Consider the following 27,736-nt stretch of genomic DNA (forward strand, 5'->3'; position numbering starts at 1 on the left):
TCAATAACAAACTTCTTGAAATTTTTTTTCAATCACGATAATTACCAGTCCAAATTCGTAGATAAAAAATTTCAATGCCTTAGAGATAGGTTCAATTCATCTATAAGAATGATTCTGGATCAATTCCATTGAGAGTTTTTCAAAGTTTATCGCGTTTTTTAATCGCGATGGTTACCAGTCCAAATTCGTAGATCAAAAATATCAATGGCATAGAGATAGGTTCAATTCATCTATAGGAATGATTCTGGATAAATTTCATTGCGAGTTTTTCAAAGTTTATCGCGCTTTTTTATTCGCGATGGTTACGAGTCCAAATTCAATGAAAAAACATTTCTATCACTTTGAAGTGATTTTCTATTCATCCATTGGGACTGGGAGGGTAAATTTTCATTTTTGAATGTCAACGGCCATATCACGTAGAACGCACCTGGTCTCGTCAGCTCCCAGAAGTTAAGTTACGTCGAGTCCCGTTAGTACTTGGAAGGGTGACCGCTTGGGAATACGGGATGTCGTTGGCGATGAACAGTTTGTTTTCAATAACAAACTTCTTGAAATTTTTTTTCAATCACGATGGTTACCAGTCCAAATTCTTAGATAAAAAATTTCAATGGCATAGAGATAGGTTCAATTCATCTATTTGAATGATTCTGGATAAATTTCATTGCGAGTTTTTCAAAGTTTATCGCGCTTTTTTATTCGCGATGGTTACGAGTCCAAATTCAATGAACAAACATTTCTATCACTTTGAAGTGATTTTCTATTCATCCATTGGGACTGGGAGGGTAAATTTTCATTTTTGAATGTCAACGGCCATATCACGTAGAACGCACCTGGTCTCGTCAGCTCCCAGAAGTTAAGTTACGTCGAGTCCCGTTAGTACTTGGAAGGGTGACCGCTTGGGAATACGGGATGTCGTTGGCGATGAACAGTTTGTTTTCAATAACAAACTTCTTGAAATTTTTTTTCAATCACGATAATTACCAGTCCAAATTCGTAGATAAAAAATTTCAATGCCTTAGAGATAGGTTCAATTCATCTATAAGAATGATTCTGGATCAATTCCATTGAGAGTTTTTCAAAGTTTATCGCGTTTTTTAATCGCGATGGTTACCAGTGCAAATTCGTAGATCAAAAATATCAATGGCATAGAGATAGGTTCAATTCATCTATAGGAATGATTCTGGATAAATTTCATTGCGAGTTTTTCAAAGTTTATCGCGCTTTTTTATTCGCGATGGTTACGAGTCCAAATTCAATGAAAAAACATTTCTATCACTTTGAAGTGATTTTCTATTCATCCATTGGGACTGGGAGGGTAAATTTTCATTTTTGAATGTCAACGGCCATATCACGTAGAACGCACCTGGTCTCGTCAGCTCCCAGAAGTTAAGTTACGTCGAGTCCCGTTAGTACTTGGAAGGGTGACCGCTTGGGAATACGGGATGTCGTTGGCGATGAACAGTTTGTTTTCAATAACAAACTTCTTGAAATTTTTTTTCAATCACGATGGTTACCAGTCCAAATTCGTAGATAAAAAATTTCAATGCCTTAGAGATAGGTTCAATTCATCTATAAGAATGATTCTGGATCAATTCCATTGAGAGTTTTTCAAAGTTTATCGCGTTTTTTAATCGCGATGGTTACCAGTCCAAATTCGTAGATCAAAAATATCAATGGCATAGAGATAGGTTCAATTCATCTATAGGAATGATTCTGGATAAATTTCATTGCGAGTTTTTCAAAGTTTATCGCGCTTTTTTATTCGCGATGGTTACGAGTCCAAATTCAATGAAAAAACATTTCTATCACTTTGAAGTGATTTTCTATTCATCCATTGGGACTGGGAGGGTAAATTTTCATTTTTGAATGTCAACGGCCATATCACGTAGAACGCACCTGGTCTCGTCAGCTCCCAGAAGTTAAGTTACGTCGAGTCCCGTTAGTACTTGGAAGGGTGACCGCTTGGGAATACGGGATGTCGTTGGCGATGAACAGTTTGTTTTCAATAACAAACTTCTTGAAATTTTTTTTCAATCACGATGGTTACCAGTCCAAATTCTTAGATAAAAAATTTCAATGGCATAGAGATAGGTTCAATTCATCTATAGGAATGATTCTGGATAAATTTCATTGCGAGTTTTTCAAAGTTTATCGCGCTTTTTTATTCGCGATGGTTACGAGTCCAAATTCAATGAACAAACATTTCTATCACTTTGAAGTGATTTTCTATTCATCCATTGGGACTGGGAGGGTAAATTTTCATTTTTGAATGTCAACGGCCATATCACGTAGAACGCACCTGGTCTCGTCAGCTCCCAGAAGTTAAGTTACGTCGAGTCCCGTTAGTACTTGGAAGGGTGACCGCTTGGGAATACGGGATGTCGTTGGCGATGAACAGTTTGTTTTCAATAACAAACTTCTTGAAATTTTTTTTCAATCACGATAATTACCAGTCCAAATTCGTAGATAAAAAATTTCAATGCCTTAGAGATAGGTTCAATTCATCTATAAGAATGATTCTGGATCAATTCCATTGAGAGTTTTTCAAAGTTTATCGCGTTTTTTAATCGCGATGGTTACCAGTCCAAATTCGTAGATCAAAAATATCAATGGCATAGAGATAGGTTCAATTCATCTATAGGAATGATTCTGGATAAATTTCATTGCGAGTTTTTCAAAGTTTATCGCGCTTTTTTATTCGCGATGGTTACGAGTCCAAATTCAATGAAAAAACATTTCTATCACTTTGAAGTGATTTTCTATTCATCCATTGGGACTGGGAGGGTAAATTTTCATTTTTGAATGTCAACGGCCATATCACGTAGAACGCACCTGGTCTCGTCAGCTCCCAGAAGTTAAGTTACGTCGAGTCCCGTTAGTACTTGGAAGGGTGACCGCTTGGGAATACGGGATGTCGTTGGCGATGAACAGTTTGTTTTCAATAACAAACTTCTTGAAATTTTTTTTCAATCACGATGGTTACCAGTCCAAATTCTTAGATAAAAAATTTCAATGGCATAGAGATAGGTTCAATTCATCTATAGGAATGATTCTGGATAAATTTCATTGCGAGTTTTTCAAAGTTTATCGCGCTTTTTTATTCGCGATGGTTACGAGTCCAAATTCAATGAACAAACATTTCTATCACTTTGAAGTGATTTTCTATTCATCCATTGGGACTGGGAGGGTAAATTTTCATTTTTGAATGTCAACGGCCATATCACGTAGAACGCACCTGGTCTCGTCAGCTCCCAGAAGTTAAGTTACGTCGAGTCCCGTTAGTACTTGGAAGGGTGACCGCTTGGGAATACGGGATGTCGTTGGCGATGAACAGTTTGTTTTCAATAACAAACTTCTTGAAATTTTTTTTCAATCACGATAATTACCAGTCCAAATTCGTAGATAAAAAATTTCAATGCCTTAGAGATAGGTTCAATTCATCTATAAGAATGATTCTGGATCAATTCCATTGAGAGTTTTTCAAAGTTTATCGCGTTTTTTAATCGCGATGGTTACCAGTCCAAATTCGTAGATCAAAAATATCAATGGCATAGAGATAGGTTCAATTCATCTATAGGAATGATTCTGGATAAATTTCATTGCGAGTTTTTCAAAGTTTATCGCGCTTTTTTATTCGCGATGGTTACGAGTCCAAATTCAATGAAAAAACATTTCTATCACTTTGAAGTGATTTTCTATTCATCCATTGGGACTGGGAGGGTAAATTTTCATTTTTGAATGTCAACGGCCATATCACGTAGAACGCACCTGGTCTCGTCAGCTCCCAGAAGTTAAGTTACGTCGAGTCCCGTTAGTACTTGGAAGGGTGACCGCTTGGGAATACGGGATGTCGTTGGCGATGAACAGTTTGTTTTCAATAACAAACTTCTTGAAATTTTTTTTCAATCACGATGGTTACCAGTCCAAATTCTTAGATAAAAAATTTCAATGGCATAGAGATAGGTTCAATTCATCTATAGGAATGATTCTGGATAAATTTCATTGCGAGTTTTTCAAAGTTTATCGCGCTTTTTTATTCGCGATGGTTACGAGTCCAAATTCAATGAACAAACATTTCTATCACTTTGAAGTGATTTTCTATTCATCCATTGGGACTGGGAGGGTAAATTTTCATTTTTGAATGTCAACGGCCATATCACGTAGAACGCACCTGGTCTCGTCAGCTCCCAGAAGTTAAGTTACGTCGAGTCCCGTTAGTACTTGGAAGGGTGACCGCTTGGGAATACGGGATGTCGTTGGCGATGAACAGTTTGTTTTCAATAACAAACTTCTTGAAATTTTTTTTCAATCACGATAATTACCAGTCCAAATTCGTAGATAAAAAATTTCAATGCCTTAGAGATAGGTTCAATTCATCTATAAGAATGATTCTGGATCAATTCCATTGAGAGTTTTTCAAAGTTTATCGCGTTTTTTAATCGCGATGGTTACCAGTCCAAATTCGTAGATCAAAAATATCAATGGCATAGAGATAGGTTCAATTCATCTATAGGAATGATTCTGGATAAATTTCATTGCGAGTTTTTCAAAGTTTATCGCGCTTTTTTATTCGCGATGGTTACGAGTCCAAATTCAATGAAAAAACATTTCTATCACTTTGAAGTGATTTTCTATTAATCCATTGGGACTGGGAGGGTAAATTTTCATTTTTGAATGTCAACGGCCATATCACGTAGAACGCACCTGGTCTCGTCAGCTCCCAGAAGTTAAGTTACGTCGAGTCCCGTTAGTACTTGGAAGGGTGACCGCTTGGGAATACGGGATGTCGTTGGCGATGAACAGTTTGTTTTCAATAACAAACTTCTTGAAATTTTTTTTCAATCACGATGGTTACCAGTCCAAATTCTTAGATAAAAAATTTCAATGGCATAGAGATAGGTTCAATTCATCTATAAGAATGATTCTGGATCAATTCCATTGAGAGTTTTTCAAAGTTTATCGCGTTTTTTAATCGCGATGGTTACCAGTCCAAATTCGTAGATCAAAAATATCAATGGCATAGAGATAGGTTCAATTCATCTATAGGAATGATTCTGGATAAATTTCATTGCGAGTTTTTCAAAGTTTATCGCGCTTTTTTATTCGCGATGGTTACGAGTCCAAATTCAATGAAAAAACATTTCTATCACTTTGAAGTGATTTTCTATTCATCCATTGGGACTGGGAGGGTAAATTTTCATTTTTGAATGTCAACGGCCATATCACGTAGAACGCACCTGGTCTCGTCAGCTCCCAGAAGTTAAGTTACGTCGAGTCCCGTTAGTACTTGGAAGGGTGACCGCTTGGGAATACGGGATGTCGTTGGCGATGAACAGTTTGTTTTCAATAACAAACTTCTTGAAATTTTTTTTCAATCACGATGGTTACCAGTCCAAATTCTTAGATAAAAAATTTCAATGGCATAGAGATAGGTTCAATTCATCTATAGGAATGATTCTGGATAAATTTCATTGCGAGTTTTTCAAAGTTTATCGCGCTTTTTTATTCGCGATGGTTACGAGTCCAAATTCAATGAACAAACATTTCTATCACTTTGAAGTGATTTTCTATTCATCCATTGGGACTGGGAGGGTAAATTTTCATTTTTGAATGTCAACGGCCATATCACGTAGAACGCACCTGGTCTCGTCAGCTCCCAGAAGTTAAGTTACGTCGAGTCCCGTTAGTACTTGGAAGGGTGACCGCTTGGGAATACGGGATGTCGTTGGCGATGAACAGTTTGTTTTCAATAACAAACTTCTTGAAATTTTTTTTCAATCACGATAATTACCAGTCCAAATTCGTAGATAAAAAATTTCAATGCCTTAGAGATAGGTTCAATTCATCTATAAGAATGATTCTGGATCAATTCCATTGAGAGTTTTTCAAAGTTTATCGCGTTTTTTAATCGCGATGGTTACCAGTCCAAATTCGTAGATCAAAAATATCAATGGCATAGAGATAGGTTCAATTCATCTATAGGAATGATTCTGGATAAATTTCATTGCGAGTTTTTCAAAGTTTATCGCGCTTTTTTATTCGCGATGGTTACGAGTCCAAATTCAATGAAAAAACATTTCTATCACTTTGAAGTGATTTTCTATTCATCCATTGGGACTGGGAGGGTAAATTTTCATTTTTGAATGTCAACGGCCATATCACGTAGAACGCACCTGGTCTCGTCAGCTCCCAGAAGTTAAGTTACGTCGAGTCCCGTTAGTACTTGGAAGGGTGACCGCTTGGGAATACGGGATGTCGTTGGCGATGAACAGTTTGTTTTCAATAACAAACTTCTTGAAATTTTTTTTCAATCACGATAATTACCAGTCCAAATTCGTAGATAAAAAATTTCAATGCCTTAGAGATAGGTTCAATTCATCTATAAGAATGATTCTGGATCAATTCCATTGAGAGTTTTTCAAAGTTTATCGCGTTTTTTAATCGCGATGGTTACCAGTCCAAATTCGTAGATCAAAAATATCAATGGCATAGAGATAGGTTCAATTCATCTATAGGAATGATTCTGGATAAATTTCATTGCGAGTTTTTCAAAGTTTATCGCGCTTTTTTATTCGCGATGGTTACGAGTCCAAATTCAATGAAAAAACATTTCTATCACTTTGAAGTGATTTTCTATTCATCCATTGGGACTGGGAGGGTAAATTTTCATTTTTGAATGTCAACGGCCATATCACGTAGAACGCACCTGGTCTCGTCAGCTCCCAGAAGTTAAGTTACGTCGAGTCCCGTTAGTACTTGGAAGGGTGACCGCTTGGGAATACGGGATGTCGTTGGCGATGAACAGTTTGTTTTCAATAACAAACTTCTTGAAATTTTTTTTCAATCACGATAATTACCAGTCCAAATTCGTAGATAAAAAATTTCAATGCCTTAGAGATAGGTTCAATTCATCTATAAGAATGATTCTGGATCAATTCCATTGAGAGTTTTTCAAAGTTTATCGCGTTTTTTAATCGCGATGGTTACCAGTCCAAATTCGTAGATCAAAAATATCAATGGCATAGAGATAGGTTCAATTCATCTATAGGAATGATTCTGGATAAATTTCATTGCGAGTTTTTCAAAGTTTATCGCGCTTTTTTATTCGCGATGGTTACGAGTCCAAATTCAATGAAAAAACATTTCTATCACTTTGAAGTGATTTTCTATTCATCCATTGGGACTGGGAGGGTAAATTTTCATTTTTGAATGTCAACGGCCATATCACGTAGAACGCACCTGGTCTCGTCAGCTCCCAGAAGTTAAGTTACGTCGAGTCCCGTTAGTACTTGGAAGGGTGACCGCTTGGGAATACGGGATGTCGTTGGCGATGAACAGTTTGTTTTCAATAACAAACTTCTTGAAATTTTTTTTCAATCACGATGGTTACCAGTCCAAATTCTTAGATAAAAAATTTCAATGGCATAGAGATAGGTTCAATTCATCTATAAGAATGATTCTGGATCAATTCCATTGAGAGTTTTTCAAAGTTTATCGCGTTTTTTAATCGCGATGGTTACCAGTCCAAATTCGTAGATCAAAAATATCAATGGCATAGAGATAGGTTCAATTCATCTATAGGAATGATTCTGGATAAATTTCATTGCGAGTTTTTCAAAGTTTATCGCGCTTTTTTATTCGCGATGGTTACGAGTCCAAATTCAATGAAAAAACATTTCTATCACTTTGAAGTGATTTTCTATTCATCCATTGGGACTGGGAGGGTAAATTTTCATTTTTGAATGTCAACGGCCATATCACGTAGAACGCACCTGGTCTCGTCAGCTCCCAGAAGTTAAGTTACGTCGAGTCCCGTTAGTACTTGGAAGGGTGACCGCTTGGGAATACGGGATGTCGTTGGCGATGAACAGTTTGTTTTCAATAACAAACTTCTTGAAATTTTTTTTCAATCACGATGGTTACCAGTCCAAATTCTTAGATAAAAAATTTCAATGGCATAGAGATAGGTTCAATTCATCTATAAGAATGATTCTGGATCAATTCCATTGAGAGTTTTTCAAAGTTTATCGCGTTTTTTAATCGCGATGGTTACCAGTCCAAATTCGTAGATCAAAAATATCAATGGCATAGAGATAGGTTCAATTCATCTATAGGAATGATTCTGGATAAATTTCATTGCGAGTTTTTCAAAGTTTATCGCGCTTTTTTATTCGCGATGGTTACGAGTCCAAATTCAATGAAAAAACATTTCTATCACTTTGAAGTGATTTTCTATTCATCCATTGGGACTGGGAGGGTAAATTTTCATTTTTGAATGTCAACGGCCATATCACGTAGAACGCACCTGGTCTCGTCAGCTCCCAGAAGTTAAGTTACGTCGAGTCCCGTTAGTACTTGGAAGGGTGACCGCTTGGGAATACGGGATGTCGTTGGCGATGAACAGTTTGTTTTCAATAACAAACTTCTTGAAATTTTTTTTCAATCACGATGGTTACCAGTCCAAATTCTTAGATAAAAAATTTCAATGGCATAGAGATAGGTTCAATTCATCTATAAGAATGATTCTGGATCAATTCCATTGAGAGTTTTTCAAAGTTTATCGCGTTTTTTAATCGCGATGGTTACCAGTCCAAATTCGTAGATCAAAAATATCAATGGCATAGAGATAGGTTCAATTCATCTATAGGAATGATTCTGGATAAATTTCATTGCGAGTTTTTCAAAGTTTATCGCGCTTTTTTATTCGCGATGGTTACGAGTCCAAATTCAATGAAAAAACATTTCTATCACTTTGAAGTGATTTTCTATTCATCCATTGGGACTGGGAGGGTAAATTTTCATTTTTGAATGTCAACGGCCATATCACGTAGAACGCACCTGGTCTCGTCAGCTCCCAGAAGTTAAGTTACGTCGAGTCCCGTTAGTACTTGGAAGGGTGACCGCTTGGGAATACGGGATGTCGTTGGCGATGAACAGTTTGTTTTCAATAACAAACTTCTTGAAATTTTTTTTCAATCACGATGGTTACCAGTCCAAATTCGTAGATAAAAAATTTCAATGCCTTAGAGATAGGTTCAATTCATCTATAAGAATGATTCTGGATCAATTCCATTGAGAGTTTTTCAAAGTTTATCGCGTTTTTTAATCGCGATGGTTACCAGTCCAAATTCGTAGATCAAAAATATCAATGGCATAGAGATAGGTTCAATTCATCTATAGGAATGATTCTGGATAAATTTCATTGCGAGTTTTTCAAAGTTTATCGCGCTTTTTTATTCGCGATGGTTACGAGTCCAAATTCAATGAACAAACATTTCTATCACTTTGAAGTGATTTTCTATTCATCCATTGGGACTGGGAGGGTAAATTTTCATTTTTGAATGTCAACGGCCATATCACGTAGAACGCACCTGGTCTCGTCAGCTCCCAGAAGTTAAGTTACGTCAAGTCCCGTTAGTACTTGGAAGGGTGACCGCTTGGGAATACGGGATGTCGTTGGCGATGAACAGTTTGTTTTCAATAACAAACTTCTTGAAATTTTTTTTCAATCACGATGGTTACCAGTCCAAATTCTTAGATAAAAAATTTCAATGGCATAGAGATAGGTTCAATTCATCTATAAGAATGATTCTGGATCAATTCCATTGAGAGTTTTTCAAAGTTTATCGCGTTTTTTAATCGCGATGGTTACCAGTCCAAATTCGTAGATCAAAAATATCAATGGCATAGAGATAGGTTCAATTCATCTATAGGAATGATTCTGGATAAATTTCATTGCGAGTTTTTCAAAGTTTATCGCGCTTTTTTATTCGCGATGGTTACGAGTCCAAATTCAATGAAAAAACATTTCTATCACTTTGAAGTGATTTTCTATTCATCCATTGGGACTGGGAGGGTAAATTTTCATTTTTGAATGTCAACGGCCATATCACGTAGAACGCACCTGGTCTCGTCAGCTCCCAGAAGTTAAGTTACGTCGAGTCCCGTTAGTACTTGGAAGGGTGACCGCTTGGGAATACGGGATGTCGTTGGCGATGAACAGTTTGTTTTCAATAACAAACTTCTTGAAATTTTTTTTCAATCACGATGGTTACCAGTCCAAATTCGTAGATAAAAAATTTCAATGCCTTAGAGATAGGTTCAATTCATCTATAAGAATGATTCTGGATCAATTCCATTGAGAGTTTTTCAAAGTTTATCGCGTTTTTTAATCGCGATGGTTACCAGTCCAAATTCGTAGATCAAAAATATCAATGGCATAGAGATAGGTTCAATTCATCTATAGGAATGATTCTGGATAAATTTCATTGCGAGTTTTTCAAAGTTTATCGCGCTTTTTTATTCGCGATGGTTACGAGTCCAAATTCAATGAAAAAACATTTCTATCACTTTGAAGTGATTTTCTATTCATCCATTGGGACTGGGAGGGTAAATTTTCATTTTTGAATGTCAACGGCCATATCACGTAGAACGCACCTGGTCTCGTCAGCTCCCAGAAGTTAAGTTACGTCGAGTCCCGTTAGTACTTGGAAGGGTGACCGCTTGGGAATACGGGATGTCGTTGGCGATGAACAGTTTGTTTTCAATAACAAACTTCTTGAAATTTTTTTTCAATCACGATGGTTACCAGTCCAGATTCTTAGATAAAAAATTTCAATGGCATAGAGATAGGTTCAATTCATCTATAGGAATGATTCTGGATAAATTTCATTGCGAGTTTTTCAAAGTTTATCGCGCTTTTTTATTCGCGATGGTTACGAGTCCAAATTCAATGAACAAACATTTCTATCACTTTGAAGTGATTTTCTATTCATCCATTGGGACTGGGAGGGTAAATTTTCATTTTTGAATGTCAACGGCCATATCACGTAGAACGCACCTGGTCTCGTCAGCTCCCAGAAGTTAAGTTACGTCAAGTCCCGTTAGTACTTGGAAGGGTGACCGCTTGGGAATACGGGATGTCGTTGGCGATGAACAGTTTGTTTTCAATAACAAACTTCTTGAAATTTTTTTTCAATCACGATGGTTACCAGTCCAAATTCTTAGATAAAAAATTTCAATGGCATAGAGATAGGTTCAATTCATCTATAAGAATGATTCTGGATCAATTCCATTGAGAGTTTTTCAAAGTTTATCGCGTTTTTTAATCGCGATGGTTACCAGTCCAAATTCGTAGATCAAAAATATCAATGGCATAGAGATAGGTTCAATTCATCTATAGGAATGATTCTGGATAAATTTCATTGCGAGTTTTTCAAAGTTTATCGCGCTTTTTTATTCGCGATGGTTACGAGTCCAAATTCAATGAAAAAACATTTCTATCACTTTGAAGTGATTTTCTATTCATCCATTGGGACTGGGAGGGTAAATTTTCATTTTTGAATGTCAACGGCCATATCACGTAGAACGCACCTGGTCTCGTCAGCTCCCAGAAGTTAAGTTACGTCGAGTCCCGTTAGTACTTGGAAGGGTGACCGCTTGGGAATACGGGATGTCGTTGGCGATGAACAGTTTGTTTTCAATAACAAACTTCTTGAAATTTTTTTTCAATCACGATGGTTACCAGTCCAAATTCGTAGATAAAAAATTTCAATGCCTTAGAGATAGGTTCAATTCATCTATAAGAATGATTCTGGATCAATTCCATTGAGAGTTTTTCAAAGTTTATCGCGTTTTTTAATCGCGATGGTTACCAGTCCAAATTCGTAGATCAAAAATATCAATGGCATAGAGATAGGTTCAATTCATCTATAGGAATGATTCTGGATAAATTTCATTGCGAGTTTTTCAAAGTTTATCGCGCTTTTTTATTCGCGATGGTTACGAGTCCAAATTCAATGAAAAAACATTTCTATCACTTTGAAGTGATTTTCTATTCATCCATTGGGACTGGGAGGGTAAATTTTCATTTTTGAATGTCAACGGCCATATCACGTAGAACGCACCTGGTCTCGTCAGCTCCCAGAAGTTAAGTTACGTCGAGTCCCGTTAGTACTTGGAAGGGTGACCGCTTGGGAATACGGGATGTCGTTGGCGATGAACAGTTTGTTTTCAATAACAAACTTCTTGAAATTTTTTTTCAATCACGATGGTTACCAGTCCAAATTCTTAGATAAAAAATTTCAATGGCATAGAGATAGGTTCAATTCATCTATTTGAATGATTCTGGATAAATTTCATTGCGAGTTTTTCAAAGTTTATCGCGCTTTTTTATTCGCGATGGTTACGAGTCCAAATTCAATGAACAAACATTTCTATCACTTTGAAGTGATTTTCTATTCATCCATTGGGACTGGGAGGGTAAATTTTCATTTTTGAATGTCAACGGCCATATCACGTAGAACGCACCTGGTCTCGTCAGCTCCCAGAAGTTAAGTTACGTCGAGTCCCGTTAGTACTTGGAAGGGTGACCGCTTGGGAATACGGGATGTCGTTGGCGATGAACAGTTTGTTTTCAATAACAAACTTCTTGAAATTTTTTTTCAATCACGATGGTTACCAGTCCAAATTCGTAGATAAAAAATTTCAATGCCTTAGAGATAGGTTCAATTCATCTATAAGAATGATTCTGGATCAATTCCATTGAGAGTTTTTCAAAGTTTATCGCGTTTTTTAATCGCGATGGTTACCAGTCCAAATTCGTAGATCAAAAATATCAATGGCATAGAGATAGGTTCAATTCATCTATAGGAATGATTCTGGATAAATTTCATTGCGAGTTTTTCAAAGTTTATCGCGCTTTTTTATTCGCGATGGTTACGAGTCCAAATTCAATGAAAAAACATTTCTATCACTTTGAAGTGATTTTCTATTCATCCATTGGGACTGGGAGGGTAAATTTTCATTTTTGAATGTCAACGGCCATATCACGTAGAACGCACCTGGTCTCGTCAGCTCCCAGAAGTTAAGTTACGTCGAGTCCCGTTAGTACTTGGAAGGGTGACCGCTTGGGAATACGGGATGTCGTTGGCGATGAACAGTTTGTTTTCAATAACAAACTTCTTGAAATTTTTTTTCAATCACGATGGTTACCAGTCCAAATTCTTAGATAAAAAATTTCAATGGCATAGAGATAGGTTCAATTCATCTATTTGAATGATTCTGGATAAATTTCATTGCGAGTTTTTCAAAGTTTATCGCGCTTTTTTATTCGCGATGGTTACGAGTCCAAATTCAATGAACAAACATTTCTATCACTTTGAAGTGATTTTCTATTCATCCATTGGGACTGGGAGGGTAAATTTTCATTTTTGAATGTCAACGGCCATATCACGTAGAACGCACCTGGTCTCGTCAGCTCCCAGAAGTTAAGTTACGTCGAGTCCCGTTAGTACTTGGAAGGGTGACCGCTTGGGAATACGGGATGTCGTTGGCGATGAACAGTTTGTTTTCAATAACAAACTTCTTGAAATTTTTTTTCAATCACGATGGTTACCAGTCCAAATTCTTAGATAAAAAATTTCAATGGCATAGAGATAGGTTCAATTCATCTATTTGAATGATTCTGGATAAATTTCATTGCGAGTTTTTCAAAGTTTATCGCGCTTTTTTATTCGCGATGGTTACGAGTCCAAATTCAATGAACAAACATTTCTATCACTTTGAAGTGATTTTCTATTCATCCATTGGGAATGGGAGGGTAAATTTTCATTTTTGAATGTCAACGGCCATATCACGTAGAACGCACCTGGTCTCGTCAGCTCCCAGAAGTTAAGTTACGTCGAGTCCCGTTAGTACTTGGAAGGGTGACCGCTTGGGAATACGGGATGTCGTTGGCGACGAACAGTTTGTTTTCAATAACAAACTTCTTGAAATTTTTTTTCAATCACGATGGTAACCAGTCCAAATTCGTAGATAAAAAATTTCAATGCCTTAGAGATAGGTTCAATTCATCTATAAGAATGATTCTGGATCAATTCCATTGAGAGTTTTTCAAAGTTTATCGCGTTTTTTAATCGCGATGGTTACCAGTCCAAATTCGTAGATCAAAAATATCAATGGCATAGAGATAGGTTCAATTCATCTATAGGAATGATTCTGGATAAATTTCATTGCGAGTTTTTCAAAGTTTATCGCGCTTTTTTATTCGCGATGGTTACGAGTCCAAATTCAATGAACAAACATTTCTATCACTTTGAAGTGATTTTCTATTCATCCATTGGGACTGGGAGGGTAAATTTTCATTTTTGAATGTCAACGGCCATATCACGTAGAACGCACCTGGTCTCGTCAGCTCCCAGAAGTTAAGTTACGTCGAGTCCCGTTAGTACTTGGAAGGGTGACCGCTTGGGAATACGGGATGTCGTTGGCGACTAACAGTTTGTTTTCAATAACAAACTTCTTGAAATTTTTTTTCAATCACGATGGTTACCAGTCCAAATTCGTAGATAAAAAATTTCAATGCCTTAGAGATAGGTTCAATTCATCTATAAGAATGATTCTGGATCAATTCCATTGAGAGTTTTTCAAAGTTTATCGCGTTTTTTAATCGCGATGGTTACCAGTCCAAATTCGTAGATCAAAAATATCAATGGCATAGAGATAGGTTCAATTCATCTATAGGAATGATTCTGGATAAATTTCATTGCGAGTTTTTCAAAGTTTATCGCGCTTTTTTATTCGCGATGGTTACGAGTCCAAATTCAATGAACAAACATTTCTATCACTTTGAAGTGATTTTCTATTCATCCATTGGGACTGGGAGGGTAAATTTTCATTTTTGAATGTCAACGGCCATATCACGTAGAACGCACCTGGTCTCGTCAGCTCCCAGAAGTTAAGTTACGTCGAGTCCCGTTAGTACTTGGAAGGGTGACCGCTTGGGAATACGGGATGTCGTTGGCGATGAACAGTTTGTTTTCAATAACAAACTTCTTGAAATTTTTTTTCAATCACGATGGTTACCAGTCCAAATTCTTAGATAAAAAATTTCAATGGCATAGAGATAGGTTCAATTCATCTATTTGAATGATTCTGGATAAATTTCATTGCGAGTTTTTCAAAGTTTATCGCGCTTTTTTATTCGCGATGGTTACGAGTCCAAATTCAATGAACAAACATTTCTATCACTTTGAAGTGATTTTCTATTCATCCATTGGGAATGGGAGGGTAAATTTTCATTTTTGAATGTCAACGGCCATATCACGTAGAACGCACCTGGTCTCGTCAGCTCCCAGAAGTTAAGTTACGTCGAGTCCCGTTAGTACTTGGAAGGGTGACCGCTTGGGAATACGGGATGTCGTTGGCGATGAACAGTTTGTTTTCAATAACAAACTTCTTGAAATTTTTTTTCAATCACGATGGTTACCAGTCCAAATTCGTAGATAAAAAATTTCAATGCCTTAGAGATAGGTTCAATTCATCTATAAGAATGATTCTGGATCAATTCCATTGAGAGTTTTTCAAAGTTTATCGCGTTTTTTAATCGCGATGGTTACCAGTCCAAATTCGTAGATCAAAAATATCAATGGCATAGAGATAGGTTCAATTCATCTATAGGAATGATTCTGGATAAATTTCATTGCGAGTTTTTCAAAGTTTATCGCGCTTTTTTATTCGCGATGGTTACGAGTCCAAATTCAATGAAAAAACATTTCTATCACTTTGAAGTGATTTTCTATTCATCCATTGGGACTGGGAGGGTAAATTTTCATTTTTGAATGTCAACGGCCATATCACGTAGAACGCACCTGGTCTCGTCAGCTCCCAGAAGTTAAGTTACGTCGAGTCCCGTTAGTACTTGGAAGGGTGACCGCTTGGGAATACGGGATGTCGTTGGCGATGAACAGTTTGTTTTCAATAACAAACTTCTTGAAATTTTTTTTCAATCACGATGGTTACCAGTCCAAATTCTTAGATAAAAAATTTCAATGGCATAGAGATAGGTTCAATTCATCTATAGGAATGATTCTGGATAAATTTCATTGCGAGTTTTTCAAAGTTTATCGCGCTTTTTTATTCGCGATGGTTACGAGTCCAAATTCAATGAACAAACATTTCTATCACTTTGAAGTGATTTTCTATTCATCCATTGGGACTGGGAGGGTAAATTTTCATTTTTGAATGTCAACGGCCATATCACGTAGAACGCACCTGGTCTCGTCAGCTCCCAGAAGTTAAGTTACGTCGAGTCCCGTTAGTACTTGGAAGGGTGACCGCTTGGGAATACGGGATGTCGTTGGCGATGAACAGTTTGTTTTCAATAACAAACTTCTTGAAATTTTTTTTCAATCACGATAATTACCAGTCCAAATTCGTAGATAAAAAATTTCAATGCCTTAGAGATAGGTTCAATTCATCTATAAGAATGATTCTGGATCAATTCCATTGAGAGTTTTTCAAAGTTTATCGCGTTTTTTAATCGCGATGGTTACCAGTCCAAATTCGTAGATCAAAAATATCAATGGCATAGAGATAGGTTCAATTCATCTATAGGAATGATTCTGGATAAATTTCATTGCGAGTTTTTCAAAGTTTATCGCGCTTTTTTATTCGCGATGGTTACGAGTCCAAATTCAATGAAAAAACATTTCTATCACTTTGAAGTGATTTTCTATTCATCCATTGGGACTGGGAGGGTAAATTTTCATTTTTGAATGTCAACGGCCATATCACGTAGAACGCACCTGGTCTCGTCAGCTCCCAGAAGTTAAGTTACGTCGAGTCCCGTTAGTACTTGGAAGGGTGACCGCTTGGGAATACGGGATGTCGTTGGCGATGAACAGTTTGTTTTCAATAACAAACTTCTTGAAATTTTTTTTCAATCACGATAATTACCAGTCCAAATTCGTAGATAAAAAATTTCAATGCCTTAGAGATAGGTTCAATTCATCTATAAGAATGATTCTGGATCAATTCCATTGAGAGTTTTTCAAAGTTTATCGCGTTTTTTAATCGCGATGGTTACCAGTCCAAATTCGTAGATCAAAAATATCAATGGCATAGAGATAGGTTCAATTCATCTATAGGAATGATTCTGGATAAATTTCATTGCGAGTTTTTCAAAGTTTATCGCGCTTTTTTATTCGCGATGGTTACGAGTCCAAATTCAATGAAAAAACATTTCTATCACTTTGAAGTGATTTTCTATTCATCCATTGGGACTGGGAGGGTAAATTTTCATTTTTGAATGTCAACGGCCATATCACGTAGAACGCACCTGGTCTCGTCAGCTCCCAGAAGTTAAGTTACGTCGAGTCCCGTTAGTACTTGGAAGGGTGACCGCTTGGGAATACGGGATGTCGTTTGCGATGAACAGTTTGTTTTCAATAACAAACTTCTTGAAATTTTTTTTCAATCACGATGGTTACCAGTCCAAATTCTTAGATAAAAAATTTCAATGGCATAGAGATAGGTTCAATTCATCTATAAGAATGATTCTGGATCAATTCCATTGAGAGTTTTTCAAAGTTTATCGCGTTTTTTAATCGCGATGGTTACCAGTCCAAATTCGTAGATCAAAAATATCAATGGCATAGAGATAGGTTCAATTCATCTATAGGAATGATTCTGGATAAATTTCATTGCGAGTTTTTCAAAGTTTATCGCGCTTTTTTATTCGCGATGGTTACGAGTCCAAATTCAATGAAAAAACATTTCTATCACTTTGAAGTGATTTTCTATTCATCCATTGGGACTGGGAGGGTAAATTTTCATTTTTGAATGTCAACGGCCATATCACGTAGAACGCACCTGGTCTCGTCAGCTCCCAGAAGTTAAGTTACGTCGAGTCCCGTTAGTACTTGGAAGGGTGACCGCTTGGGAATACGGGATGTCGTTGGCGATGAACAGTTTGTTTTCAATAACAAACTTCTTGAAATTTTTTTTCAATCACGATGGTTACCAGTCCAAATTCTTAGATAAAAAATTTCAATGGCATAGAGATAGGTTCAATTCATCTATTTGAATGATTCTGGATAAATTTCATTGCGAGTTTTTCAAAGTTTATCGCGCTTTTTTATTCGCGATGGTTACGAGTCCAAATTCAATGAACAAACATTTCTATCACTTTGAAGTGATTTTCTATTCATCCATTGGGACTGGGAGGGTAAATTTTCATTTTTGAATGTCAACGGCCATATCACGTAGAACGCACCTGGTCTCGTCAGCTCCCAGAAGTTAAGTTACGTCGAGTCCTGTTAGTACTTTGAAGGGTGACCGCTTGGGAATACGGGATGTCGTTGGCGATGAACAGTTTGTTTTCAATAACAAACTTCTTGAAATTTTTTTTCAATCACGATGGTTACCAGTCCAAATTCTTAGATAAAAAATTTCAATGGCATAGAGATAGGTTCAATTCATCTATTTGAATGATTCTGGATAAATTTCATTGCGAGTTTTTCAAAGTTTATCGCGCTTTTTTATTCGCGATGGTTACGAGTCCAAATTCAATGAACAAACATTTCTATCACTTTGAAGTGATTTTCTATTCATCCATTGGGAATGGGAGGGTAAATTTTCATTTTTGAATGTCAACGGCCATATCACGTAGAACGCACCTGGTCTCGTCAGCTCCCAGAAGTTAAGTTACGTCGAGTCCCGTTAGTACTTGGAAGGGTGACCGCTTGGGAATACGGGATGTCGTTGGCGACGAACAGTTTGTTTTCAATAACAAACTTCTTGAAATTTTTTTTCAATCACGATGGTAACCAGTCCAAATTCGTAGATAAAAAATTTCAATGCCTTAGAGATAGGTTCAATTCATCTATAAGAATGATTCTGGATCAATTCCATTGAGAGTTTTTCAAAGTTTATCGCGTTTTTTAATCGCGATGGTTACCAGTCCAAATTCGTAGATCAAAAATATCAATGGCATAGAGATAGGTTCAATTCATCTATAGGAATGATTCTGGATAAATTTCATTGCGAGTTTTTCAAAGTTTATCGCGCTTTTTTATTCGCGATGGTTACGAGTCCAAATTCAATGAACAAACATTTCTATCACTTTGAAGTGATTTTCTATTCATCCATTGGGACTGGGAGGGTAAATTTTCATTTTTGAATGTCAACGGCCGTATCACGTAGAACGCACCTGGTCTCGTCAGCTCCCAGAAGTTAAGTTACGTCGAGTCCCGTTAGTACTTGGAAGGGTGACCGCTTGGGAATACGGGATGTCGTTGGCGATGAACAGTTTGTTTTCAATAACAAACTTCTTGAAATTTTTTTTCAATCACGATGGTTACCAGTCCAAATTCTTAGATAAAAAATTTCAATGGCATAGAGATAGGTTCAATTCATCTATTTGAATGATTCTGGATAAATTTCATTGCGAGTTTTTCAAAGTTTATCGCGCTTTTTTATTCGCGATGGTTACGAGTCCAAATTCAATGAACAAACATTTCTATCACTTTGAAGTGATTTTCTATTCATCCATTGGGAATGGGAGGGTAAATTTTCATTTTTGAATGTCAACGGCCATATCACGTAGAACGCACCTGGTCTCGTCAGCTCCCAGAAGTTAAGTTACGTCGAGTCCCGTTAGTACTTGGAAGGGTGACCGCTTGGGAATACGGGATGTCGTTGGCGACGAACAGTTTGTTTTCAATAACAAACTTCTTGAAATTTTTTTTCAATCACGATGGTAACCAGTCCAAATTCGTAGATAAAAAATTTCAATGCCTTAGAGATAGGTTCAATTCATCTATAAGAATGATTCTGGATCAATTCCATTGAGAGTTTTTCAAAGTTTATCGCGTTTTTTAATCGCGATGGTTACCAGTCCAAATTCGTAGATCAAAAATATCAATGGCATAGAGATAGGTTCAATTCATCTATAGGAATGATTCTGGATAAATTTCATTGCGAGTTTTTCAAAGTTTATCGCGCTTTTTTATTCGCGATGGTTACGAGTCCAAATTCAATGAACAAACATTTCTATCACTTTGAAGTGATTTTCTATTCATCCATTGGGACTGGGAGGGTAAATTTTCATTTTTGAATGTCAACGGCCATATCACGTAGAACGCACCTGGTCTCGTCAGCTCCCAGAAGTTAAGTTACGTCGAGTCCCGTTAGTACTTGGAAGGGTGACCGCTTGGGAATACGGGATGTCGTTGGCGACTAACAGTTTGTTTTCAATAACAAACTTCTTGAAATTTTTTTTCAATCACGATGGTTACCAGTCCAAATTCGTAGATAAAAAATTTCAATGCCTTAGAGATAGGTTCAATTCATCTATAAGAATGATTCTGGATCAATTCCATTGAGAGTTTTTCAAAGTTTATCGCGTTTTTTAATCGCGATGGTTACCAGTCCAAATTCGTAGATCAAAAATATCAATGGCATAGAGATAGGTTCAATTCATCTATAGGAATGATTCTGGATAAATTTCATTGCGAGTTTTTCAAAGTTTATCGCGCTTTTTTATTCGCGATGGTTACGAGTCCAAATTCAATGAACAAACATTTCTATCACTTTGAAGTGATTTTCTATTCATCCATTGGGACTGGGAGGGTAAATTTTCATTTTTGAATGTCAACGGCCATATCACGTAGAACGCACCTGGTCTCGTCAGCTCCCAGAAGTTAAGTTACGTCGAGTCCCGTTAGTACTTGGAAGGGTGACCGCTTGGGAATACGGGATGTCGTTGGCGATGAACAGTTTGTTTTCAATAACAAACTTCTTGAAATTTTTTTTCAATCACGATGGTTACCAGTCCAAATTCTTAGATAAAAAATTTCAATGGCATAGAGATAGGTTCAATTCATCTATTTGAATGATTCTGGATAAATTTCATTGCGAGTTTTTCAAAGTTTATCGCGCTTTTTTATTCGCGATGGTTACGAGTCCAAATTCAATGAACAAACATTTCTATCACTTTGAAGTGATTTTCTATTCATCCATTGGGAATGGGAGGGTAAATTTTCATTTTTGAATGTCAACGGCCATATCACGTAGAACGCACCTGGTCTCGTCAACTCCCAGAAGTTAAGTTACGTCGAGTCCCGTTAGTACTTGGAAGGGTGACCGCTTGAGAATACGGGATGTCGTTGGCGATGAACAGTTTGTTTTCAATAACAAACTTCTTGAAATTTTTTTTCAATCACGATGGTTACCAGTCCAAATTCTTAGATAAAAAATTTCAATGGCATAGAGATAGGTTCAATTCATCTATTTGAATGATTCTGGATAAATTTCATTGCGAGTTTTTCAAAGTTTATCGCGCTTTTTTATTCGCGATGGTTACGAGTCCAAATTCAATGAACAAACATTTCTATTACTTTGAAGTGATTTTCTATTCATCCATTGGGACTGGGAGGGTAAATTTTCATTTTTGAATGTCAACGGCCATATCACGTAGAACGCACCTGGTTTCGTCAGCTCCCAGAAGTTAAGTTACGTCGAGTCCCGTTAGTACTTGGAAGGGTGACCGCTTGGGAATACGGGATGTCGTTGGCGATGAACAGTTTGTTTTCAATAACAAACTTCTTGAAATTTTTTTTCAATCACGATAATTACCAGTCCAAATTCGTAGATAAAAAATTTCAATGCCTTAGAGATAGGTTCAATTCATCTATAAGAATGATTCTGGATCAATTCCATTGAGAGTTTTTCAAAGTTTATCGCGTTTTTTAATCGCGATGGTTACCAGTCCAAATTCGTAGATCAAAAATATCAATGGCATAGAGATAGGTTCAATTCATCTATAGGAATGATTCTGGATAAATTTCATTGCGAGTTTTTCAAAGTTTATCGCGCTTTTTTATTCGCGATGGTTACGAGTCCAAATTCAATGAACAAACATTGCTATCACTTTGAAGTGATTTTCTATTCATCCATTGGGACTGGGAGGGTAAATTTTCATTTTTGAATGTCAACGGCCATATCACGTAGAACGCACCTGGTCTCGTCAGCTCCCAGAAGTTAAGTTACGTCGAGTCCCGTTAGTACTTGGAAGGGTGACCGCTTGGGAATACGGGATGTCGTTGGCGACGAACAGTTTGTTTTCAATAACAAACTTCTTGAAATTTTTTTTCAATCACGATGGTTACCAGTCCAAATTCGTAGATAAAAAATTTCAATGCCTTAGAGATAGGTTCAATTCATCTATAAGAATGATTCTGGATCAATTCCATTGAGAGTTTTTCAAAGTTTATCGCGTTTTTTAATCGCGATGGTTACCAGTCCAAATTCGTAGATCAAAAATATCAATGGCATAGAGATAGGTTCAATTCATCTATAGGAATGATTCTGGATAAATTTCATTGCGAGTTTTTCAAAGTTTATCGCGCTTTTTTATTCGCGATGGTTACGAGTCCAAATTCAATGAACAAACATTTCTATCACTTTGAAGTGATTTTCTATTCATCCATTGGGACTGGGAGGGTAAATTTTCATTTTTGAATGTCAACGGCCATATCACGTAGAACGCACCTGGTCTCGTCAGCTCCCAGAAGTTAAGTTACGTCGAGTCCCGTTAGTACTTGGAAGGGTGACCGCTTGGGAATACGGGATCTCGTTGGCGATGAACAGTTTGTTTTCAATAACAAACTTCTTGAAATTTTTTTTCAATCACGATGGTTACCAGTCCAAATTCTTAGATAAAAAATTTCAATGGCATAGAGATAGGTTCAATTCATCTATTTGAATGATTCTGGATAAATTTCATTGCGAGTTTTTCAAAGTTTATCGCGCTTTTTTATTCGCAATGGTTACGAGTCCAAATTCAATGAACAAACATTTCTATCACTTTGAAGTGATTTTCTATTCATCCATTGGGAATGGGAGGGTAAATTTTCATTTTTGAATGTCAACGGCCATATCACGTAGAACGCACCTGGTCTCGTCAGCTCCCAGAAGTTAAGTTACGTCGAGTCCCGTTAGTACTTGGAAGGGTGACCGCTTGGGAATACGGGATGTCGTTGGCGATGAACAGTTTGTTTTCAATAACAAACTTCTTGAAATTTTTTTTCAATCACGATGGTTACCAGTCCAAATTCTTAGATAAAAAATTTCAATGGCATAGAGATAGGTTCAATTCATCTATTTGAATGATTCTGGATAAATTTCATTGCGAGTTTTTCAAAGTTTATCGCGCTTTTTTATTCGCGATGGTTACGAGTCCAAATTCAATGAACAAACATTTCTATCACTTTGAAGTGATTTTCTATTCATCCATTGGGACTGGGAGGGTAAATTTTCATTTTTGAATGTCAACGGCCATATCACGTAGAACGCACCTGGTTTCGTCAGCTCCCAGAAGTTAAGTTACGTCGAGTCCCGTTAGTACTTGGAAGGGTGACCGCTTGGGAATACGGGATGTCGTTGGCGATGAACAGTTTGTTTTCAATAACAAACTTCTTGAAATTTTTTTTCAATCACGATAATTACCAGTCCAAATTCGTAGATAAAAAATTTCAATGCCTTAGAGATAGGTTCAATTCATCTATAAGAATGATTCTGGATCAATTCCATTGAGAGTTTTTCAAAGTTTATCGCGTTTTTTAATCGCGATGGTTACCAGTCCAAATTCGTAGATCAAAAATATCAATGGCATAGAGATAGGTTCAATTCATCTATAGGAATGATTCTGGATAAATTTCATTGCGAGTTTTTCAAAGTTTATCGCGCTTTTTTATTCGCGATGGTTACGAGTCCAAATTCAATGAACAAACATTTCTATCACTTTGAAGTGATTTTCTATTCATCCATTGGGACTGGGAGGGTAAATTTTCATTTTTGAATGTCAACGGCCATATCACGTAGAACGCACCTGGTCTCGTCAGCTCCCAGAAGTTAAGTTACGTCGAGTCCCGTTAGTACTTGGAAGGGTGACCGCTTGGGAATACGGGATGTCGTTGGCGATGAACAGTTTGTTTTCAATAACAAACTTCTTGAAATTTTTTTTCAATCACGATGGTTACCAGTCCAAATTCTTAGATAAAAAATTTCAATGGCATAGAGATAGGTTCAATTCATCTATTTGAATGATTCTGGATAAATTTCATTGCGAGTTTTTCAAAGTTTATCGCGCTTTTTTATTCGCGATGGTTACGAGTCCAAATTCAATGAACAAACATTTCTATCACTTTGAAGTGATTTTCTATTCATCCATTGGGAATGGGAGGGTAAATTTTCATTTTTGAATGTCAACGGCCATATCACGTAGAACGCACCTGGTCTCGTCAGCTCCCAGAAGTTAAGTTACGTCGAGTCCCGTTAGTACTTGGAAGGGTGACCGCTTGGGAATACGGGATGTCGTTGGCGATGAACAGTTTGTTTTCAATAACAAACTTCTTGAAATTTTTTTTCAATCACGATGGTTACCAGTCCAAATTCTTAGATAAAAAATTTCAATGGCATAGAGATAGGTTCAATTCATCTATTTGAATGATTCTGGATAAATTTCATTGCGAGTTTTTCAAAGTTTATCGCGCTTTTTTATTCGCGATGGTTACGAGTCCAAATTCAATGAACAAACATTTCTATCACTTTGAAGTGATTTTCTATTCATCCATTGGGAATGGGAGGGTAAATTTTCATTTTTGAATGTCAACGGCCATATCACGTAGAACGCACCTGGTCTCGTCAGCTCCCAGAAGTTAAGTTACGTCGAGTCCCGTTAGTACTTGGAAGGGTGACCGCTTGGGAATACGGGATGTCGTTGGCGATGAACAGTTTGTTTTCAATAACAAACTTCTTGAAATTTTTTTTCAATCACGATGGTTACCAGTCCAAATTCTTAGATAAAAAATTTCAATGGCATAGAGATAGGTTCAATTCATCTATTTGAATGATTCTGGATAAATTTCATTGCGAGTTTTTCAAAGTTTATCGCGCTTTTTTATTCGCGATGGTTACGAGTCCAAATTCAATGAACAAACATTTCTATCACTTTGAAGTGATTTTCTATTCATCCATTGGGAATGGGAGGGTAAATTTTCATTTTTGAATGTCAACGGCCATATCACGTAGAACGCACCTGGTCTCGTCAGCTCCCAGAAGTTAAGTTACGTCGAGTCCCGTTAGTACTTGGAAGGGTGACCGCTTGGGAATACGGGATGTCGTTGGCGATGAACAGTTTGTTTTCAATAACAAACTTCTTGAAATTTTTTTTCAATCACGATGGTTACCAGTCCAAATTCTTAGATAAAAAATTTCAATGGCATAGAGATAGGTTCAATTCATCTATTTGAATGATTCTGGATAAATTTCATTGCGAGTTTTTCAAAGTTTATCGCGCTTTTTTATTCGCGATGGTTACGAGTCCAAATTCAATGAACAAACATTTCTATCACTTTGAAGTGATTTTCTATTCATCCATTGGGAATGGGAGGGTAAATTTTCATTTTTGAATGTCAACGGCCATATCACGTAGAACGCACCTGGTCTCGTCAGCTCCCAGAAGTTAAGTTACGTCGAGTCCCGTTAGTACTTGGAAGGGTGACCGCTTGGGAATACGGGATGTCGTTGGCGATGAACAGTTTGTTTTCAATAACAAACTTCTTGAAATTTTTTTTCAATCACGATGGTTACCAGTCCAAATTCTTAGATAAAAAATTTCAATGGCATAGAGATAGGTTCAATTCATCTATTTGAATGATTCTGGATAAATTTCATTGCGAGTTTTTCAAAGTTTATCGCGCTTTTTTATTCGCGATGGTTACGAGTCCAAATTCAATGAACAAACATTTCTATCACTTTGAAGTGATTTTCTATTCATCCATTGGGAATGGGAGGGTAAATTTTCATTTTTGAATGTCAACGGCCATATCACGTAGAACGCACCTGGTCTCGTCAGCTCCCAGAAGTTAAGTTACGTCGAGTCCCGTTAGTACTTGGAAGGGTGACCGCTTGGGAATACGGGATGTCGTTGGCGATGAACAGTTTGTTTTCAATAACAAACTTCTTGAAATTTTTTTTCAATCACGATGGTTACCAGTCCAAATTCTTAGATAAAAAATTTCAATGGCATAGAGATAGGTTCAATTCATCTATTTGAATGATTCTGGATAAATTTCATTGCGAGTTTTTCAAAGTTTATCGCGCTTTTTTATTCGCGATGGTTACGAGTCCAAATTCAATGAACAAACATTTCTATCACTTTGAAGTGATTTTCTATTCATCCATTGGGAATGGGAGGGTAAATTTTCATTTTTGAATGTCAACGGCCATATCACGTAGAACGCACCTGGTCTCGTCAGCTCCCAGAAGTTAAGTTACGTCGAGTCCCGTTAGTACTTGGAAGGGTGACCGCTTGGGAATACGGGATGTCGTTGGCGATGAACAGTTTGTTTTCAATAACAAACTTCTTGAAATTTTTTTTCAATCACGATGGTTACCAGTCCAAATTCTTAGATAAAAAATTTCAATGGCATAGAGATAGGTTCAATTCATCTATTTGAATGATTCTGGATAAATTTCATTGCGAGTTTTTCAAAGTTTATCGCGCTTTTTTATTCGCGATGGTTACGAGTCCAAATTCAATGAACAAACATTTCTATCACTTTGAAGTGATTTTCTATTCATCCATTGGGAATGGGAGGGTAAATTTTCATTTTTGAATGTCAACGGCCATATCACGTAGAACGCACCTGGTCTCGTCAACTCCCAGAAGTTAAGTTACGTCGAGTCCCGTTAGTACTTGGAAGGGTGACCGCTTGAGAATACGGGATGTCGTTGGCGATGAACAGTTTGTTTTCAATAACAAACTTCTTGAAATTTTTTTTCAATCACGATGGTTACCAGTCCAAATTCTTAGATAAAAAATTTCAATGGCATAGAGATAGGTTCAATTCATCTATTTGAATGATTCTGGATAAATTTCATTGCGAGTTTTTCAAAGTTTATCGCGCTTTTTTATTCGCGATGGTTACGAGTCCAAATTCAATGAACAAACATTTCTATTACTTTGAAGTGATTTTCTATTCATCCATTGGGACTGGGAGGGTAAATTTTCATTTTTGAATGTCAACGGCCATATCACGTAGAACGCACCTGGTTTCGTCAGCTCCCAGAAGTTAAGTTACGTCGAGTCCCGTTAGTACTTGGAAGGGTGACCGCTTGGGAATACGGGATGTCGTTGGCGATGAACAGTTTGTTTTCAATAACAAACTTCTTGAAATTTTTTTTCAATCACGATAATTACCAGTCCAAATTCGTAGATAAAAAATTTCAATGCCTTAGAGATAGGTTCAATTCATCTATAAGAATGATTCTGGATCAATTCCATTGAGAGTTTTTCAAAGTTTAGCGCGTTTTTTAATCGCGATGGTTACCAGTCCAAATTCGTAGATCAAAAATATCAATGGCATAGAGATAGGTTCAATTCATCTATAGGAATGATTCTGGATAAATTTCATTGCGAGTTTTTCAAAGTTTATCGCGCTTTTTTATTCGCGATGGTTACGAGTCCAAATTCAATGAACAAACATTGCTATCACTTTGAAGTGATTTTCTATTCATCCATTGGGACTGGGAGGGTAAATTTTCATTTTTGAATGTCAACGGCCATATCACGTAGAACGCACCTGGTCTCGTCAGCTCCCAGAAGTTAAGTTACGTCGAGTCCCGTTAGTACTTGGAAGGGTGACCGCTTGGGAATACGGGATGTCGTTGGCGACGAACAGTTTGTTTTCAATAACAAACTTCTTGAAATTTTTTTTCAATCACGATGGTTACCAGTCCAAATTCGTAGATAAAAAATTTCAATGCCTTAGAGATAGGTTCAATTCATCTATAAGAATGATTCTGGATCAATTCCATTGAGAGTTTTTCAAAGTTTATCGCGTTTTTTAATCGCGATGGTTACCAGTCCAAATTCGTAGATCAAAAATAT

General features: G+C 37.0%; 58 pseudogenes; all 58 read left to right on the forward strand.

Moving 5' to 3' along the window:
* Window positions 1-399: 399 nt before the first annotated feature.
* On the forward strand, window positions 400-518 carry LOC124331242 (annotated as a pseudogene).
* Window positions 519-802: 284 nt separating this feature from the next.
* On the forward strand, window positions 803-921 carry LOC124331243 (annotated as a pseudogene).
* Window positions 922-1,335: 414 nt separating this feature from the next.
* Window positions 1,336-1,454, forward strand: LOC124331244 (annotated as a pseudogene).
* Window positions 1,455-1,868: 414 nt separating this feature from the next.
* Window positions 1,869-1,987, forward strand: LOC124331245 (annotated as a pseudogene).
* A 284-nt stretch (window positions 1,988-2,271) lies between these two features.
* Window positions 2,272-2,390, forward strand: LOC124331247 (annotated as a pseudogene).
* Window positions 2,391-2,804: 414 nt separating this feature from the next.
* On the forward strand, window positions 2,805-2,923 carry LOC124331248 (annotated as a pseudogene).
* A 284-nt stretch (window positions 2,924-3,207) lies between these two features.
* On the forward strand, window positions 3,208-3,326 carry LOC124331249 (annotated as a pseudogene).
* Window positions 3,327-3,740: 414 nt separating this feature from the next.
* Window positions 3,741-3,859, forward strand: LOC124331250 (annotated as a pseudogene).
* Window positions 3,860-4,143: 284 nt separating this feature from the next.
* On the forward strand, window positions 4,144-4,262 carry LOC124331251 (annotated as a pseudogene).
* Window positions 4,263-4,676: 414 nt separating this feature from the next.
* LOC124331253 lies at window positions 4,677-4,795 on the forward strand (annotated as a pseudogene).
* A 414-nt stretch (window positions 4,796-5,209) lies between these two features.
* On the forward strand, window positions 5,210-5,328 carry LOC124331254 (annotated as a pseudogene).
* Window positions 5,329-5,612: 284 nt separating this feature from the next.
* On the forward strand, window positions 5,613-5,731 carry LOC124331255 (annotated as a pseudogene).
* Window positions 5,732-6,145: 414 nt separating this feature from the next.
* On the forward strand, window positions 6,146-6,264 carry LOC124331256 (annotated as a pseudogene).
* A 414-nt stretch (window positions 6,265-6,678) lies between these two features.
* LOC124331257 lies at window positions 6,679-6,797 on the forward strand (annotated as a pseudogene).
* Window positions 6,798-7,211: 414 nt separating this feature from the next.
* Window positions 7,212-7,330, forward strand: LOC124331259 (annotated as a pseudogene).
* Window positions 7,331-7,744: 414 nt separating this feature from the next.
* Window positions 7,745-7,863, forward strand: LOC124331260 (annotated as a pseudogene).
* Window positions 7,864-8,277: 414 nt separating this feature from the next.
* On the forward strand, window positions 8,278-8,396 carry LOC124331261 (annotated as a pseudogene).
* A 414-nt stretch (window positions 8,397-8,810) lies between these two features.
* Window positions 8,811-8,929, forward strand: LOC124331262 (annotated as a pseudogene).
* A 414-nt stretch (window positions 8,930-9,343) lies between these two features.
* Window positions 9,344-9,462, forward strand: LOC124335147 (annotated as a pseudogene).
* A 414-nt stretch (window positions 9,463-9,876) lies between these two features.
* Window positions 9,877-9,995, forward strand: LOC124331263 (annotated as a pseudogene).
* Window positions 9,996-10,409: 414 nt separating this feature from the next.
* Window positions 10,410-10,528, forward strand: LOC124331264 (annotated as a pseudogene).
* A 284-nt stretch (window positions 10,529-10,812) lies between these two features.
* LOC124335148 lies at window positions 10,813-10,931 on the forward strand (annotated as a pseudogene).
* Window positions 10,932-11,345: 414 nt separating this feature from the next.
* LOC124331265 lies at window positions 11,346-11,464 on the forward strand (annotated as a pseudogene).
* Window positions 11,465-11,878: 414 nt separating this feature from the next.
* On the forward strand, window positions 11,879-11,997 carry LOC124331266 (annotated as a pseudogene).
* Window positions 11,998-12,281: 284 nt separating this feature from the next.
* Window positions 12,282-12,400, forward strand: LOC124331267 (annotated as a pseudogene).
* A 414-nt stretch (window positions 12,401-12,814) lies between these two features.
* Window positions 12,815-12,933, forward strand: LOC124331268 (annotated as a pseudogene).
* A 284-nt stretch (window positions 12,934-13,217) lies between these two features.
* On the forward strand, window positions 13,218-13,336 carry LOC124331270 (annotated as a pseudogene).
* Window positions 13,337-13,620: 284 nt separating this feature from the next.
* LOC124331271 lies at window positions 13,621-13,739 on the forward strand (annotated as a pseudogene).
* Window positions 13,740-14,153: 414 nt separating this feature from the next.
* LOC124331272 lies at window positions 14,154-14,272 on the forward strand (annotated as a pseudogene).
* Window positions 14,273-14,686: 414 nt separating this feature from the next.
* Window positions 14,687-14,805, forward strand: LOC124331273 (annotated as a pseudogene).
* A 284-nt stretch (window positions 14,806-15,089) lies between these two features.
* On the forward strand, window positions 15,090-15,208 carry LOC124331274 (annotated as a pseudogene).
* Window positions 15,209-15,622: 414 nt separating this feature from the next.
* Window positions 15,623-15,741, forward strand: LOC124331275 (annotated as a pseudogene).
* A 284-nt stretch (window positions 15,742-16,025) lies between these two features.
* Window positions 16,026-16,144, forward strand: LOC124331276 (annotated as a pseudogene).
* Window positions 16,145-16,558: 414 nt separating this feature from the next.
* LOC124331277 lies at window positions 16,559-16,677 on the forward strand (annotated as a pseudogene).
* A 414-nt stretch (window positions 16,678-17,091) lies between these two features.
* LOC124334575 lies at window positions 17,092-17,210 on the forward strand (annotated as a pseudogene).
* A 414-nt stretch (window positions 17,211-17,624) lies between these two features.
* Window positions 17,625-17,743, forward strand: LOC124331278 (annotated as a pseudogene).
* Window positions 17,744-18,027: 284 nt separating this feature from the next.
* On the forward strand, window positions 18,028-18,146 carry LOC124334130 (annotated as a pseudogene).
* Window positions 18,147-18,430: 284 nt separating this feature from the next.
* LOC124331279 lies at window positions 18,431-18,549 on the forward strand (annotated as a pseudogene).
* A 414-nt stretch (window positions 18,550-18,963) lies between these two features.
* On the forward strand, window positions 18,964-19,082 carry LOC124334290 (annotated as a pseudogene).
* Window positions 19,083-19,366: 284 nt separating this feature from the next.
* Window positions 19,367-19,485, forward strand: LOC124331281 (annotated as a pseudogene).
* A 414-nt stretch (window positions 19,486-19,899) lies between these two features.
* Window positions 19,900-20,018, forward strand: LOC124331282 (annotated as a pseudogene).
* A 414-nt stretch (window positions 20,019-20,432) lies between these two features.
* On the forward strand, window positions 20,433-20,551 carry LOC124331284 (annotated as a pseudogene).
* Window positions 20,552-20,835: 284 nt separating this feature from the next.
* Window positions 20,836-20,954, forward strand: LOC124335697 (annotated as a pseudogene).
* A 284-nt stretch (window positions 20,955-21,238) lies between these two features.
* On the forward strand, window positions 21,239-21,357 carry LOC124334217 (annotated as a pseudogene).
* Window positions 21,358-21,771: 414 nt separating this feature from the next.
* LOC124331285 lies at window positions 21,772-21,890 on the forward strand (annotated as a pseudogene).
* A 414-nt stretch (window positions 21,891-22,304) lies between these two features.
* LOC124335515 lies at window positions 22,305-22,423 on the forward strand (annotated as a pseudogene).
* A 284-nt stretch (window positions 22,424-22,707) lies between these two features.
* LOC124331286 lies at window positions 22,708-22,826 on the forward strand (annotated as a pseudogene).
* Window positions 22,827-23,110: 284 nt separating this feature from the next.
* Window positions 23,111-23,229, forward strand: LOC124334218 (annotated as a pseudogene).
* Window positions 23,230-23,643: 414 nt separating this feature from the next.
* LOC124331287 lies at window positions 23,644-23,762 on the forward strand (annotated as a pseudogene).
* A 284-nt stretch (window positions 23,763-24,046) lies between these two features.
* Window positions 24,047-24,165, forward strand: LOC124331288 (annotated as a pseudogene).
* Window positions 24,166-24,449: 284 nt separating this feature from the next.
* Window positions 24,450-24,568, forward strand: LOC124331289 (annotated as a pseudogene).
* A 284-nt stretch (window positions 24,569-24,852) lies between these two features.
* On the forward strand, window positions 24,853-24,971 carry LOC124331290 (annotated as a pseudogene).
* Window positions 24,972-25,255: 284 nt separating this feature from the next.
* Window positions 25,256-25,374, forward strand: LOC124331291 (annotated as a pseudogene).
* A 284-nt stretch (window positions 25,375-25,658) lies between these two features.
* LOC124331293 lies at window positions 25,659-25,777 on the forward strand (annotated as a pseudogene).
* Window positions 25,778-26,061: 284 nt separating this feature from the next.
* LOC124331294 lies at window positions 26,062-26,180 on the forward strand (annotated as a pseudogene).
* A 284-nt stretch (window positions 26,181-26,464) lies between these two features.
* Window positions 26,465-26,583, forward strand: LOC124335698 (annotated as a pseudogene).
* A 284-nt stretch (window positions 26,584-26,867) lies between these two features.
* LOC124334219 lies at window positions 26,868-26,986 on the forward strand (annotated as a pseudogene).
* A 414-nt stretch (window positions 26,987-27,400) lies between these two features.
* LOC124331295 lies at window positions 27,401-27,519 on the forward strand (annotated as a pseudogene).
* Window positions 27,520-27,736: the final 217 nt, after the last annotated feature.

Source organism: Daphnia pulicaria, chromosome 3 (genome assembly GCF_021234035.1).
Source record: "Daphnia pulicaria isolate SC F1-1A chromosome 3, SC_F0-13Bv2, whole genome shotgun sequence".
Classification (NCBI taxonomy): domain Eukaryota; kingdom Metazoa; phylum Arthropoda; class Branchiopoda; order Diplostraca; family Daphniidae; genus Daphnia; species Daphnia pulicaria.